Source organism: Amia ocellicauda, chromosome 8, assembly GCF_036373705.1.
Source record: "Amia ocellicauda isolate fAmiCal2 chromosome 8, fAmiCal2.hap1, whole genome shotgun sequence".
Taxonomy (NCBI): domain Eukaryota; kingdom Metazoa; phylum Chordata; class Actinopteri; order Amiiformes; family Amiidae; genus Amia; species Amia ocellicauda.
The window spans coordinates 9,561,820-9,576,783 of NC_089857.1; the positions used below are offsets into that span (position 1 = coordinate 9,561,820).

The following is a 14,964-nucleotide window of genomic DNA, read 5'->3' on the forward strand; positions in this document are numbered from 1 at the left end:
TCTGAAATAATGATGAAATTGCGTGTATCCAAAGTTAAAACTCGTGATTTGTCGCCCTCTGGTGTGTAAAAGATGCAAAAGCTTACAGCACCTGGTATTCCCAGGCGGTCTCCCATGCAAGTACTGACCAGGCCCGAGCCTGCTTAGCTTCCGAGATCGGACGAGATCGGGCGTATTCAGGCTAGTATGGCCGTAAGCCAGGGAGGCTGTCCCTGACCCTCTACTTAAAGGGAAGGCAATATCCGTTTCTGCCGCTCATACTTGCAATTGAACTGTCTCTCTACTCTAAAGCCCGGGACACACCAGCGCGCCGCAGACAGTCCCTGCTAACACGCCACGTTGTGGCAACATTGTGGCAACGTTGTGCGTTAGCTGGGGTGCCACACCAGACCGGAACTATATATTACAAAACGAACACATTCTCTTGATAAAACAGCTGTAATTGAGTGCCTGACACGCCAGTCAAGCGCAATCTTGAGAAGGTGTGCATTTCAGTAAGGATTTCAATTGACATGCAGTATGAAACTGAAAGGAGGTTGCATCACTATGATGCATAACATTGCATGTATTGTATTTTCAAGTGTGTGCATTCATCCTGTTGTCATTTTGTTTTGAAAGCAGAAGAATCATTCAACAGGTTGCTGAGACAAATGTAAACCAGTAAAACATATGAAGAGAAACAAACCTTGAATATAAGTTCAGTTGTTTAAACATTTGACAAACTATGGTGAGGGGGTAAGAAAACACACAAATCCAGCAGCTCCTGTATTTCAATACACCAGAACCCAATATTATTGGCGAGTCGGGTAGTCCATCATCACAGTTCGAGGGCAGGCATCATTTCAGTAATTTCATCCCGTTGCATTCACATCCGTGCCTTGAATGAGATTCAATGTGATCTTTGCTCTCAAGTATGTTCCCAAGTTTTACACTTTCGTGCTTTGCATGAATGGGAATGGAACCGTGTGTGTTGAATGAGGCTCCTTGTGAGCACTGAACTTTGTCCGGTGGAGTTCCTTTTTGTGTTGCTGTAATTGTGTCATTTCTCGATGAGAAAGATTAGGCAACATTTAGTCACTTCTAGCCATGATGCTCAATTTATTTACGAATGTACCCTAGTTACTAGGGACCGTTTACGTTGGAGAACAAGATCTATTGTATGCCTGTGTATTTGGGGAAGTCAAATCTGAAATAATGATGAAATTGCGTGTATCCAAAGTTAAAACTCGTGATTTGTCGCCCTCTGGTGTGTAAAAGATGCAAAAGCTTACAGCACCTGGTATTCCCAGGCGATCTCCCATCCAAGTACTGACCAGGCCCGAGCCTGCTTGGCTTCCGAGATCGGACGAGATCGGGCGTATTCAGGCTAGTATGGCCGTAAGCCAGGGAGGCTGTCCCTGACGCTCTACTTAAAGGGAAGGCAATATCCGTTTCTGCCGCTCATACTTGCAAATTAACTGTCTCTCTACTCTAAAGTCCGGGACACACCAGCGCGCCGCAGACAGTCCCTGCTAACACGAAACGTTGTGGCAACATTGTGGCAACGTTGTGCGTTAGCTGGGGTGCCACACCAGACCGGAACTATATATTACAAAACGAACACATTGTATTGATAAAACAGCTGTAATTGAGTGCCTGACACGCCAGTCAAGCGCAATCTTGAGAAGGTGTGCATTTCAGTAAGGATTTCAATTGACATGCAGTATGAAACTGAAAGGAGGTTGCATCACTATGATGCATAACATTGCATGTATTGTATTTTCAAGTGTGTGCATTCATCCTGTTGTCATTTTGTTTTGAAAGCAGAAGAATCATTCAACAGGTTGCTGAGACAAATGTAAACCAGTAAAACATATGAAGAGAAACAAACCTTGAATATAAGTTCAGTTGTTTAAACATTTGACAAACTATGGTGAGGGGGTAAGAAAACACACAAATCCAGCAGCTCCTGTATTTCAATACACCAGAACCCAATATTATTGGCGAGTCGGGTAGTCCATCATCACAGTTCGAGGGCAGGCATCATTTCAGTAATTTCATCCCGTTGCATTCTCATCCGTGCCTTGAATGAGATTGAATGTGATCTTTGCTCTCAAGTATGTTCCCAAGTTTTACACTTTCGTGCTTTGCATGAATGGGAATGGAACCGTGTGTGTTGAATGAGGCTCCTTGTGAGCACTGAACTTTGTCCGGTGGAGTTCCTTTTTGTGTTGCTGTAATTGTGTCATTTCTCGATGAGAAAGATTAGGCAACATTTAGTCACTTCTAGCCATGATGCTCAATTTATTTACGAATGTACCCTAGTTACTAGGGACCGTTTACATTGGAGAACAAGATCTATTGTATGCCTGTGTATTTGGGGAAGTCAAATCTGAAATAATGATGAAATTGCGTGTATCCAAAGTTAAAACTCGTGATTTGTCGCCCTCTGGTGTGTAAAAGATGCAAAAGCTTACAGCACCTGGTATTCCCAGGCGGTCTCCCATCCAAGTACTGACCAGGCCCGAGCCTGCTTAGCTTCCGAGATCGGACGAGATCGGGCGTATTCAGGCTAGTATGGCCGTAAGCCATGGAGGCTGTCCCTGACGCTCTACTTAAAGGGAAGGCAATATTCATTTCCGCCGTTCATACTTACAGTTGAACTGTCTCTCTACTCTAAAGCCCGGGACACACCAGCGCGCCGCAGACAGTCCCTGCTAACACGCCACGTTGTGGCAACATTGTGGCAACGTTGTGCGTTAGCTGGGGTGCCACACCAGACCGGAACTATATATTACAAAACGAACACATTGTCTTGATAATACAGCTGTAATTGAGTGCCTGACACGCCAGTCAAGCGCAATCTTGAGAAGGTGTGCATTTCAGTAAGGATTTCAATTGACATGCAGTATGAAACTGAAAGGAGGTTGCATCACTATGATGCATAACATTGCATGTATTGTATTTTCAAGTGTGTGCATTCATCCTGTTGTCATTTTGTTTTGAAAGCAGAAGAATCATTCAACAGGTTGCTGAGACAAATGTAAACCAGTAAAACATATGAAGAGAAACAAACCTTGAATATAAGTTCAGTTGTTTAAACATTTGACAAACTATGGTGAGGGGGTAAGAAAACACACAAATCCAGCAGCTCCTGTATTTCAATACACCAGAACCCAATATTATTGGCGAGTCGGGTAGTCCATCATCACAGTTCGAGGGCAGGCATCATTTCAGTAATTTCATCCCGTTGCATTCACATCCGTGCCTTGAATGAGATTGAATGTGATCTTTGCTCTCAAGTATGTTCCCAAGTTTTACACTTTCGTGCTTTGCATGAATGGGAATGGAACCGTGTGTGTTGAATGAGGCTCCTTGTGAGCACTGATCTTTGTCCGGTGGAGTTCCTTTTTGTGTTGCTGTAATTGTGTCATTTCTCGATGAGAAAGATTAGGCAACATTTAGTCACTTCTAGCCATGATGCTCAATTTATTTACGAATGTACCCTAGTTACTAGGGACCGTTTACGTTGGAGAACAAGATCTATTGTATGCCTGTGTATTTGGGGAAGTCAAATCTGAAATAATGATGAAATTGCGTGTATCCAAAGTTAAAACTCGTGATTTGTCGCGCTCTGGTGTGTAAAAGATGCAAAAGCTTACAGCACCTGGTATTCCCAGGCGGTCTCCCATCCAAGTACTGACCAGGCCCGAGCCTGCTTAGCTTCCGAGATCGGACGAGATCGGGCGTATTCAGGCTAGTATGGCCGTAAGCCAGGGAGGCTGTCCCTGACGCTCTACTTAAAGGGATGGCAATATCCGTTTCTGCCGTTCATACTTACAGTTGAACTGTCTCTCTACTCTAAAGCCCGGGACACACCAGCGCGCCGCAGACAGTCCCTGCTAATATGCCACGTTGTGGCAACGTTGTACGTTAGCTGGGGTGCCACACCAGACCGGAACTATATTTTACAAAACGAACACATTTGTCTTGATAAAACAGCTGTAATTGAGTGCCTGACACGCCAGTCAAGCGCAATCTTGAGAAGGTGTGCATTTCAGTAAGGATTTCAATTGACATGCAGTATGAAACTGAAAGGAGGTTGCATCACTATGATGCATAACATTGCATGTATTGTATTTTCAAGTGTGTGCATTCATCTTGTTGTCATTTTGTTTTGAAAGCAGAAGAATCATTCAACAGGTTGCTGAGACAAATGTAAACCAGTAAAACATATGAAGAGAAACAAACCTTGAATATAAGTTCAGTTGTTTAAACATTTGACAAACTATGGTGAGGGGGTAAGAAAACACACAAATCCAGCAGCTCCTGTATTTCAATACACCAGAACCCAATATTATTGGCGAGTCGGGTAGTCCATCATCACAGTTCGAGGGCAGGCATCATTTCAGTAATTTCATCCCGTTGCATTCACATCCGTGCCTTGAATGAGATTGAATGTGATCTTTGCTCTCAAGTATGTTCCCAAGTTTTACACTTTCGTGCTTTGCATGAATGGGAATGGAACCATGTGTGTTGAATGAGGCTCCTTGTGAGCACTGAACTTTGTCCGGTGGAGTTCCTTTTTGTGTTGCTGTAATTGTGTCATTTCTCGATGAGAAAGATTAGGCAACATTTAGTCACTTCTAGCCATGATGCTCAATTTATTTATGAATGTACCCTAGTTACTAGGGACCGTTTACGTTGGAGAACAAGATCTATTGTATGCCTGTGTATTTGGGGAAGTCAAATCTGAAATAATGATGAAATTGCGTGTATCCAAAGTTAAAACTTGTGATTTGTCGCCCTCTGGTGTGTAAAAGATGCAAAAGCTTACAGCACCTGGTATTCCCAGGCGGTCTCCCATCCAAGTACTGACCAGGCCCGAGCCTGCTTAGCTTCCGAGATCGGACGAGATCGGGCGTATTCAGGCTAGTATGGCCGTAAGCCAGGGAGGCTGTCCCTGACGCTCTACTTAAAGGGAAGGCAATATCCGTTTCTGCCGTTCATACTTACAGTTGAACTGTCTCTCTACTCTAAAGCCCGGGACACACCAGCGCGCCGCAGACAGTCCCTGCTAACACGCCACGTTGTGGCAACATTGTGGCAACGTTGTGCGTTAGCTGGGGTGCCACACCAGACCGGAAATATATATTACAAAACGAACACATTCTCTTGATAAAACAGCTGTAATTGAGTGCCTGACACGCCAGTCAAGCGCAATCTTGAGAAGGTGTGCATTTCAGTAAGGATTTCAATTGACATGCAGTATGAAACTGAAAGGAGGTTGCATCACTATGATGCATAACATTGCATGTATTGTATTTTCAAGTGTGTGCATTCATCCTGTTGTCATTTTGTTTTGAAAGCAGAAGAATCATTCAACAGGTTGCTGAGACAAATGTAAACCAGTAAAACATATGAAGAGAAACAAACCTTGAATATAAGTTCAGTTGTTTAAACATTTGACAAACTATGGTGAGGGGGTAAGAAAACACACAAATCCAGCAGCTCCTGTATTTCAATACACCAGAACCCAATATTATTGGCGAGTCGGGTAGTCCATCATCACAGTTCGAGGGCAGGCATCATTTCAGTAATTTCATCCCGTTGCATTCACATCCGTGCCTTGAATGAGATTGAATGTGATCTTTGCTCTCAAGTATGTTCCCAAGTTTTACATTTTCGTGCTTTGCATGAATGGGAATGGAACCGTGTGTGTTGAATGAGGCTCCTTGTGAGCACTGAACTTTGTCCGGTGGAGTTCCTTTTTGTGTTGCTGTAATTGTGTCATTTCTCGATGAGAAAGATTAGGCAACATTTAGTCACTTCTAGCCATGATGCTCAATTTATTTACGAATGTACACTAGTTTCTAGGGACCGTTTACGTTGGAGAACAAGATCTATTCTATGCCTGTGTATTTGGGGAAGTCAAATCTGAAATAATGATGAAATTGCGTGTATCCAAAGTTAAAACTCGTGATTTGTCGCCCTCTGGTGTGTAAAAGATGCAAAAGCTTACAGCACCTGGTATTCCCAGGCAGTCTCCCATCCAAGTACTGACCAGGCCCGAGCCTGCTTAGCTTCCGAGATCGGACGAGATCGGGCGTATTCAGGCTAGTATGGCCGTAAGCCAGGGAGGCTGTCCCTGACGCTCTACTTAAAGGGAAGGCAATATCCGTTTCTTCCGCTCATACTTGCAATTGAACTGTCTCTCTACTCTAAAGTCCGGGACACACCAGCGCGCCGCAGACAGTCCCTGCTAACACGAAACGTTGTGGCAACGTTGTGCGTTAGCTGGGGTGCCACACCAGACCGGAACTATATATTACAAAACGAACACATTGTCTTGATAAAACAGCTGTAATTGAGTGCCTGACACGCCAGTCAAGTGCAATCTTGAGAAGGTGTGCATTTCAGTAAGGATTTCAATTGACATGCAGTATGAAACTGAAAGGAGGTTGCATCACTATGATGCATAACATTGCATGTATTGTATTTTCAAGTGTGTGCATTCATCCTGTTGTCATTTTGTTTTGAAAGCAGAAGAATCATTCAACAGGTTGCTGAGACAAATGTAAACCAGTAAAACATATGAAGAGAAACAAACCTTGAATATAAGTTCAGTTGTTTAAACATTTGACAAACTATGGTGAGGGGGTAAGAAAACACACAAATCCAGCAGCTCCTGTATTTCAATACACCAGAACCCAATATTATTGGCGAGTCGGGTAGTCCATCATCACAGTTCGAGGGCAGGCATCATTTCAGTAATTTCATCCCGTTGCATTCACATCCGTGCCTTGAATGAGATTGAATGTGATCTTTGCTCTCAAGTATGTTCCCAAGTTTTACACTTTCGTGCTTTGCATGAATGGGAATGGAACCGTGTGTGTTGAATGAAGCTCCTTGTGAGCACTGAACTTTGTCCGGTGGAGTTCCTTTTTGTGTTGCTGTAATTGTGTCATTTCTCGATGAGAAAGATTAGGCAACATTTAGTCACTTCTAGCCATGATGCTCAATTTATTTACGAATGTACCCTAGTTACTAGGGACCGTTTACGTTGGAGAACAAGATCTATTGTATGCCTGTGTATTTGGGGAAGTCAAATCTGAAATAATGATGAAATTGCGTGTATCCAAAGTTAAAACTCGTGATTTGTCGCCCTCTGGTGTGTAAAAGATGCAAAAGCTTACAGCACCTGGTATTCCCAGGCGGTCTCCCATCCAAGTACTGACCAGGCCTGAGCCTGCTTAGCTTCCGAGATCGGACGAGATCGGGCGTATTCAGGCTAGTATGGCCGTAAGCCAGGGAGGCTGTCCCTGACGCTCTACTTAAAGGGAAGGCAATATCCGTTTCTGCCGTTCCTGCCGTTCATACTTACAGTTGAACTGTCTCTCTACTCTAAAGCCCGGGACACACCAGCGCGCCGCAGACAGTCCCTGCTAATATGCCACGTTGTGGCAACGTTGTGCGTTAGCTGGGGTGCCACACCAGACCGGAACTATATTTTACAAAACGAACACATTTGTCTTGATAAAACAGCTGTAATTGAGTGCCTGACACGCCAGTCAAGCGCAATCTTGAGAAGGTGTGCATTTCAGTAAGGATTTCAATTGACATGCAGTATGAAACTGAAAGGAGGTTGCATCACTATGATGCATAACATTGCATGTATTGTATTTTCAAGTGTGTGCATTCATCCTGTTGTCATTTTGTTTTGAAAGCAGAAGAATCATTCAACAGGTTGCTGAGACAAATGTAAACCAGTAAAACATATGAAGAGAAACAAACCTTGAATATAAGTTCAGTTGTTTAAACATTTGACAAACTATGGTGAGGGGGTAAGAAAACACACAAATCCAGCAGCTCCTGTATTTTAATACACCAGAACCCAATATTATTGGCGAGTCGGGTAGTCCATCATCACAGTTCGAGGGCAGGCATCATTTCAGTAATTTCATCCCGTTGCATTCACATCCGTGCCTTGAATGAGATTGAATGTGATCTTTGCTCTCAAGTATGTTCCCAAGTTTTACACTTTCGTGCTTTACATGAATGGGAATGGAACCGTGTGTGTTGAATGAGGCTCCTTGTGAGCACTGATCTTTGTCCGGTGGAGTTCCTTTTTGTGTTGCTGTAATTGTGTCATTTCTCGATGAGAAAGATTAGGCAACATTTAGTCACTTCTAGCCATGATGCTCAATTTATTTACGAATGTACCCTAGTTACTAGGGACCGTTTACGTTGGAGAACAAGATCTATTGTATGCCTGTGTATTTGGGGAAGTCAAATCTGAAATAATGATGAAATTGCGTGTATCCAAAGTTAAAACTCGTGATTTGTCGCGCTCTGGTGTGTAAAAGATGCAAAAGCTTACAGCACCTGGTATTCCCAGGCGGTCTCCCATCCAAGTACTGACCAGGCCCGAGCCTGCTTAGCTTCCGAGATCGGACGAGATCGGGCGTATTCAGGCTAGTATGGCCGTAAGCCAGGGAGGCTGTCCCTGACGCTCTACTTAAAGGGAAGGCAATATCCGTTTCTGCCGTTCATACTTACAGTTGAACTGTCTCTCTACTCTAAAGCCCGGGACACACCAGCGCGCCGCAGACAGTCCCTGCTAACACGCCACGTTGTGGCAACATTGTGGCAACGTTGTGCGTTAGCTGGGGTGCCACACCAGACCGGAACTATATATTACAAAACGAACACATTGTCTTGATAAAACAGCTGTAATTGAGTGCCTGACACGCCAGTCAAGCGCAATCTTGAGAAGGTGTGCATTTCAGTAAGGATTTCAATTGACATGCAGTATGAAACTGAAAGGAGGTTGCATCACTATGATGCATAACATTGCATGTATTGTATTTTCAAGTGTGTGCATTCATCCTGTTGTCATTTTGTTTTGAAAGCAGAAGAATCATTCAACAGGTTGCTGAGACAAATGTAAACCAGTAAAACATATGAAGAGAAACAAACCTTGAATATAAGTTCAGTTGTTTAAACATTTGACAAACTATGGTGAGGGGGTAAGAAAACACACAAATCCAGCAGCTCCTGTATTTCAATACACCAGAACCCAATATTATTGGCGAGTCGGGTAGTCCATCATCACAGTTCGAGGGCAGGCATCATTTCAGTAATTTCATCCCGTTGCATTCACATCCGTGCCTTGAATGAGATTGAATGTGATCTTTGCTCTCAAGTATGTTCCCAAGTTTTACACTTTCGTGCTTTACATGAATGGGAATGGAACCGTGTGTGTTGAATGAGGCTCCTTGTGAGCACTGATCTTTGTCCGGTGGAGTTCCTTTTTGTGTTGCTGTAATTGTGTCATTTCTCGATGAGAAAGATTAGGCAACATTTAGTCACTTCTAGCCATGATGCTCAATTTATTTACGAATGTACCCTAGTTACTAGGGACCGTTTACGTTGGAGAACAAGATCTATTGTATGCCTGTGTATTTGGGGAAGTCAAATCTGAAATAATGATGAAATTGCGTGTATCCAAAGTTAAAACTCGTGATTTGTCGCGCTCTGGTGTGTAAAAGATGCAAAAGCTTACAGCACCTGGTATTCCCAGGCGGTCTCCCATCCAAGTACTGACCAGGCCCGAGCCTGCTTAGCTTCCGAGATCGGACGAGATCGGGCGTATTCAGGCTAGTATGGCCGTAAGCCAGGGAGGCTGTCCCTGACGCTCTACTTAAAGGGAAGGCAATATCCGTTTCTGCCGTTCATACTTACAGTTGAACTGTCTCTCTACTCTAAAGCCCGGGACACACCAGCGCGCCGCAGACAGTCCCTGCTAACACGCCACGTTGTGGCAACATTGTGGCAACGTTGTGCGTTAGCTGGGGTGCCACACCAGACCGGAACTATATATTACAAAACGAACACATTGTCTTGATAAAACAGCTGTAATTGAGTGCCTGACACGCCAGTCAAGCGCAATCTTGAGAAGGTGTGCATTTCAGTAAGGATTTCAATTGACATGCAGTATGAAACTGAAAGGAGGTTGCATCACTATGATGCATAACATTGCATGTATTGTATTTTCAAGTGTGTGCATTCATCCTGTTGTCATTTTGTTTTGAAAGCAGAAGAATCATTCAACAGGTTGCTGAGACAAATGTAAACCAGTAAAACATATGAAGAGAAACAAACCTTGAATATAAGTTCAGTTGTTTAAACATTTGACAAACTATGGTGAGGGGGTAAGAAAACACACAAATCCAGCAGCTCCTGTATTTCAATACACCAGAACCCAATATTATTGGCGAGTCGGGTAGTCCATCATCACAGTTCGAGGGCAGGCATCATTTCAGTAATTTCATCCCGTTGCATTCACATCCGTGCCTTGAATGAGATTGAATGTGATCTTTGCTCTCAAGTATGTTCCCAAGTTTTACACTTTCGTGCTTTACATGAATGGGAATGGAACCGTGTGTGTTGAATGAGGCTCCTTGTGAGCACTGATCTTTGTCCGGTGGAGTTCCTTTTTGTGTTGCTGTAATTGTGTCATTTCTCGATGAGAAAGATTAGGCAACATTTAGTCACTTCTAGCCATGATGCTCAATTTATTTACGAATGTACCCTAGTTACTAGGGACCGTTTACGTTGGAGAACAAGATCTATTGTATGCCTGTGTATTTGGGGAAGTCAAATCTGAAATAATGATGAAATTGCGTGTATCCAAAGTTAAAACTCGTGATTTGTCGCGCTCTGGTGTGTAAAAGATGCAAAAGCTTACAGCACCTGGTATTCCCAGGCGGTCTCCCATCCAAGTACTGACCAGGCCCGAGCCTGCTTAGCTTCCGAGATCGGACGAGATCGGGCGTATTCAGGCTAGTATGGCCGTAAGCCAGGGAGGCTGTCCCTGACGCTCTACTTAAAGGGAAGGCAATATCCGTTTCTGCCGTTCATACTTACAGTTGAACTGTCTCTCTACTCTAAAGCCCGGGACACACCAGCGCGCCGCAGACAGTCCCTGCTAACACGCCACGTTGTGGCAACATTGTGGCAACGTTGTGCGTTAGCTGGGGTGCCACACCAGACCGGAACTATATATTACAAAACGAACACATTGTCTTGATAATACAGCTGTAATTGAGTGCCTGACACGCCAGTCAAGCTCAATCTTGAGAAGGTGTGCATTTCAATAAGGATTTCAATTGACATACAGTATGAAACTGAAAGGAGGTTGCATCACTATGATGCATAACATTGCATGTATTGTATTTTCAAGTGTGTGCATTCATCCTGTTGTCATTTTGTTTTGAAAGCAGAAGAATCATTCAACAGGTTGCTGAGACAAATGTAAACCAGTAAAACATATGAAGAGAAACAAACCTTGAATATAAGTTCAGTTGTTTAAACATTTGACAAACTATGGTGAGGGGGTAAGAAAACACACAAATCCAGCAGCTCCTGTATTTCAATACACCAGAACCCAATATTATTGGCGAGTCGGGTAGTCCATCATCACAGTTCGAGGGCAGGCATCATTTCAGTAATTTCATCCCGTTGCATTCACATCCGTGCCTTGAATGAGATTGAATGTAATCTTTGCTCTCAAGTATGTTCCCAAGTTTTACACTTTCGTGCTTTGCATGAATGGGAATGGAACCGTGTGTGTTGAATGAGGCTCCTTGTGAGCACTGAACTTTGTCCGGTGGAGTTCCTTTTTGTGTTGCTGTAATTGTGTCATTTCTCGATGAGAAAGATTAGGCAACATTTAGTCACTTCTAGCCATGATGCTCAATTTATTTACGAATGTACCCTAGTTACTAGGGACCGTTTACGTTGGAGAACAAGATCTATTGTATGCCTGTGTATTTGGGGAAGTCAAATCTGAAATAATGATGAAATTGCGTGTATCCAAAGTTAAAACTCGTGATTTGTCGCCCTCTGGTGTGTAAAAGATGCAAAAGCTTACAGCACCTGGTATTCCCAGGCGGTCTCCCATGCAAGTACTGACCAGGCCCGAGCCTGCTTAGCTTCCGAGATCGGACGAGATCGGGCGTATTCAGGCTAGTATGGCCGTAAGCCAGGAATGCTGTCCCTGACGCTCTACTTAAAGGGAAGGCAATATCCGTTTCTGCCGTTCATACTTACAGTTGAACTGTCTCACTACTCTAAAGCCCGGGACACACCAGCGCGCCGCAGACAGTCCCTGCTAACACGCCACGTTGTGGCAACATTGTGGCAACGTTGTGCGTTAGCTGGGGTGCCACACCAGACCGGAACTATATTTTACAAAACGAACACATTGTCTTGATAATACAGCTGTAATTGAGTGCCTGACATGCCAGTCAAGCGCAATCTTGAGAAGGTGTGCATTTCAGTAAGGATTTCAATTGACATGCAGTATGAAACTGAAAGGAGGTTGCATCACTATGATGCATAACATTGCATGTATTGTATTTTCAAGTGTGTGCATTCATCCTGTTGTCATTTTGTTTTGAAAGCAGAAGAATCATTCAACAGGTTGCTGAGACAAATGTAAACCAGTAAAACATATGAAGAGAAACAAACCTTGAATATAAGTTCAGTTGTTTAAACATTTGACAAACTATGGTGAGGGGGTAAGAAAACACACAAATCCAGCAGCTCCTGTATTTCAATACACCAGAACCCAATATTATTGGCGAGTCGGGTAGTCCATCATCACAGTTCGAGGGCAGGCATCTTTTCAGTAATTTCATCCCGTTGCATTCACATCCGTGCCTTGAATGAGATTGAATGTGATCTTTGCTCTCAAGTATGTTCCCAAGTTTTACACTTTCGTGCTTTGCATGAATGGGAATGGAACCGTGTGTGTTGAATGAGGCTCCTTGTGAGCACTGAACTTTGTCCGGTGGAGTTCCTTTTTGTGTTGCTGTAATTGTGTCATTTCTCGATGAGAAAGATTAGGCAACATTTAGTCACTTCTAGCCATGATGCTCAATTTATTTACGAATGTACCCTAGTTACTAGGGACCGTTTACGTTGGAGAACAAGATCTATTGTATGCCTGTGTATTTGGGGAAGTCAAATCTGAAATAATGATGAAATTGCGTGTATCCAAAGTTAAAACTCGTGATTTGTCGCGCTCTGCTGTGTAAAAGATGCAAAAGCTTACAGCACCTGGTATTCCCAGGCGGTCTCCCATCCAAGTACTGACCAGGCCCGAGCCTGCTTAGCTTCCGAGATCGGACGAGATCGGGCGTATTCAGGCTAGTATGGCCGTAAGCCAGGGAGGCTGTCCCTGACGCTCTATTTAAAGGGATGGCAATATCCGTTTCTGCCGTTCATACTTACAGTTGAACTGTCTCTCTACTCTAAAGCCCGGGACACACCAGCGCGCCGCAGACAGTCCCTGCTAATATGCCACGTTGTGGCAACGTTGTGCGTTAGCTGGGGTGCCACACCAGACCGGAACTATATTTTACAAAACGAACACATTTGTCTTGATAAAACAGCTGTAATTGAGTGCCTGACACGCCAGTCAAGCGCAATCTTGAGAAGGTGTGCATTTCAGTAAGGATTTCAATTGACATGCAGTATGAAACTGAAAGGAGGTTGCATCACTATGATGCATAACATTGCATGTATTGTATTTTCAAGTGTGTGCATTCATCCTGTTGTCATTTTGTTTTGAAAGCAGAAGAATCATTCAACAGGTTGCTGAGACAAATGTAAACCAGTAAAACATATGAAGAGAAACAAACCTTGAATATAAGTTCAGTTGTTTAAACATTTGACAAACTATGGTGAGGGGGTAAGAAAACACACAAATCCAGCAGCTCCTGTATTTCAATACACCAGAACCCAATATTATTGGCGAGTCGGGTAGTCCATCATCACAGTTCGAGGGCAGGCATCATTTCAGTAATTTCATCCCGTTGCATTCACATCCGTGCCTTGAATGAGATTGAATGTGATCTTTGCTCTCAAGTATGTTCCCAAGTTTTACACTTTCGTGCTTTGCATGAATGGGAATGGAACCGTGTGTGTTGAATGAGGCTCCTTGTGAGCACTGATCTTTGTCCGGTGGAGTTCCTTTTTGTGTTGCTGTAATTGTGTCATTTCTCGATGAGAAAGATTAGGCAACATTTAGTCACTTCTAGCCATGATGCTCAATTTATTTACGAATGTACCCTAGTTACTAGGGACCGTTTACGTTGGAGAACAAGATCTATTGTATGCCTGTGTATTTGGGGAAGTCAAATCTGAAATAATGATGAAATTGCGTGTATCCAAAGTTAAAACTCGTGATTTGTCGCGCTCTGGTGTGTAAAAGATGCAAAAGCTTACAGCACCTGGTATTCCCAGGCGGTCTCCCATCCAAGTACTGACCAGGCCCGAGCCTGCTTAGCTTCCGAGATCGGACGAGATCGGGCGTATTCAGGCTAGTATGGCCGTAAGCCAGGGAGGCTGTCCCTGACGCTCTACTTAAAGGGATGGCAATATCCGTTTCTGCCGTTCATACTTACAGTTGAACTGTCTCTCTACTCTAAAGCCCGGGACACACCAGCGCGCCGCAGACAGTCCCTGCTAATATGCCACGTTGTGGCAACGTTGTGCGTTAGCTGGGGTGCCACACCAGACCGGAACTATATTTTACAAAACGAACACATTGTCTTGATAAAACAGCTGTAATTGAGTGCCTGACACGCCAGTCAAGCGCAATCTTGAGAAGGTGTGCATTTCAGTAAGGATTTCAATTGACATGCAGTATGAAACTGAAAGGAGGTTGCATCACTATGATGCATAACATTGCATGTATTGTATTTTCAAGTGTGTGCATTCATCCTGTTGTCATTTTGTTTTGAAAGCAGAAGAATCATTCAACAGGTTGCTGAGACAAATGTAAACCAGTAAAACATATGAAGAGAAACAAACCTTGAATATAAGTTCAGTTGTTTAAACATTTGACAAACTATGGTGAGGGGGTAAGAAAACACACAAATCCAGCAGCTCCTGTATTTCAATACACCAGAACCC

The 14,964-nt window shown here is 43.6% G+C and overlaps 13 non-coding genes across 13 annotated transcripts; all 13 read right to left on the minus strand.

Moving 5' to 3' along the window:
- Window positions 1-79: 79 nt before the first annotated feature.
- Window positions 80-198, minus strand: LOC136756308 (5S ribosomal RNA). Its single transcript, XR_010818401.1, has one exon. It is a non-coding gene; the product is annotated as a 5S ribosomal RNA (ribosomal RNA).
- A 1,066-nt stretch (window positions 199-1,264) lies between these two features.
- Window positions 1,265-1,383, minus strand: LOC136756898 (5S ribosomal RNA). Its single transcript, XR_010818951.1, has one exon. It is a non-coding gene; the product is annotated as a 5S ribosomal RNA (ribosomal RNA).
- A 1,066-nt stretch (window positions 1,384-2,449) lies between these two features.
- On the minus strand, window positions 2,450-2,568 carry LOC136755624 (5S ribosomal RNA). The gene has a single exon (XR_010817743.1). It is a non-coding gene; the product is annotated as a 5S ribosomal RNA (ribosomal RNA).
- A 1,066-nt stretch (window positions 2,569-3,634) lies between these two features.
- Window positions 3,635-3,753, minus strand: LOC136755625 (5S ribosomal RNA). Its single transcript, XR_010817744.1, has one exon. It is a non-coding gene; the product is annotated as a 5S ribosomal RNA (ribosomal RNA).
- A 1,056-nt stretch (window positions 3,754-4,809) lies between these two features.
- On the minus strand, window positions 4,810-4,928 carry LOC136755626 (5S ribosomal RNA). Its single transcript, XR_010817745.1, has one exon. It is a non-coding gene; the product is annotated as a 5S ribosomal RNA (ribosomal RNA).
- Window positions 4,929-5,994: 1,066 nt separating this feature from the next.
- On the minus strand, window positions 5,995-6,113 carry LOC136756432 (5S ribosomal RNA). Its single transcript, XR_010818517.1, has one exon. It is a non-coding gene; the product is annotated as a 5S ribosomal RNA (ribosomal RNA).
- A 1,055-nt stretch (window positions 6,114-7,168) lies between these two features.
- LOC136755630 (5S ribosomal RNA) lies at window positions 7,169-7,287 on the minus strand. Its single transcript, XR_010817748.1, has one exon. It is a non-coding gene; the product is annotated as a 5S ribosomal RNA (ribosomal RNA).
- A 1,065-nt stretch (window positions 7,288-8,352) lies between these two features.
- LOC136755627 (5S ribosomal RNA) lies at window positions 8,353-8,471 on the minus strand. Its single transcript, XR_010817746.1, has one exon. It is a non-coding gene; the product is annotated as a 5S ribosomal RNA (ribosomal RNA).
- Window positions 8,472-9,537: 1,066 nt separating this feature from the next.
- Window positions 9,538-9,656, minus strand: LOC136755628 (5S ribosomal RNA). Its single transcript, XR_010817747.1, has one exon. It is a non-coding gene; the product is annotated as a 5S ribosomal RNA (ribosomal RNA).
- A 1,066-nt stretch (window positions 9,657-10,722) lies between these two features.
- LOC136755631 (5S ribosomal RNA) lies at window positions 10,723-10,841 on the minus strand. The gene has a single exon (XR_010817749.1). It is a non-coding gene; the product is annotated as a 5S ribosomal RNA (ribosomal RNA).
- A 1,066-nt stretch (window positions 10,842-11,907) lies between these two features.
- On the minus strand, window positions 11,908-12,026 carry LOC136756309 (5S ribosomal RNA). Its single transcript, XR_010818402.1, has one exon. It is a non-coding gene; the product is annotated as a 5S ribosomal RNA (ribosomal RNA).
- A 1,066-nt stretch (window positions 12,027-13,092) lies between these two features.
- On the minus strand, window positions 13,093-13,211 carry LOC136755632 (5S ribosomal RNA). Its single transcript, XR_010817750.1, has one exon. It is a non-coding gene; the product is annotated as a 5S ribosomal RNA (ribosomal RNA).
- A 1,056-nt stretch (window positions 13,212-14,267) lies between these two features.
- Window positions 14,268-14,386, minus strand: LOC136755633 (5S ribosomal RNA). Its single transcript, XR_010817751.1, has one exon. It is a non-coding gene; the product is annotated as a 5S ribosomal RNA (ribosomal RNA).
- Between the last annotated feature and the right edge of the window lie 578 nt (window positions 14,387-14,964).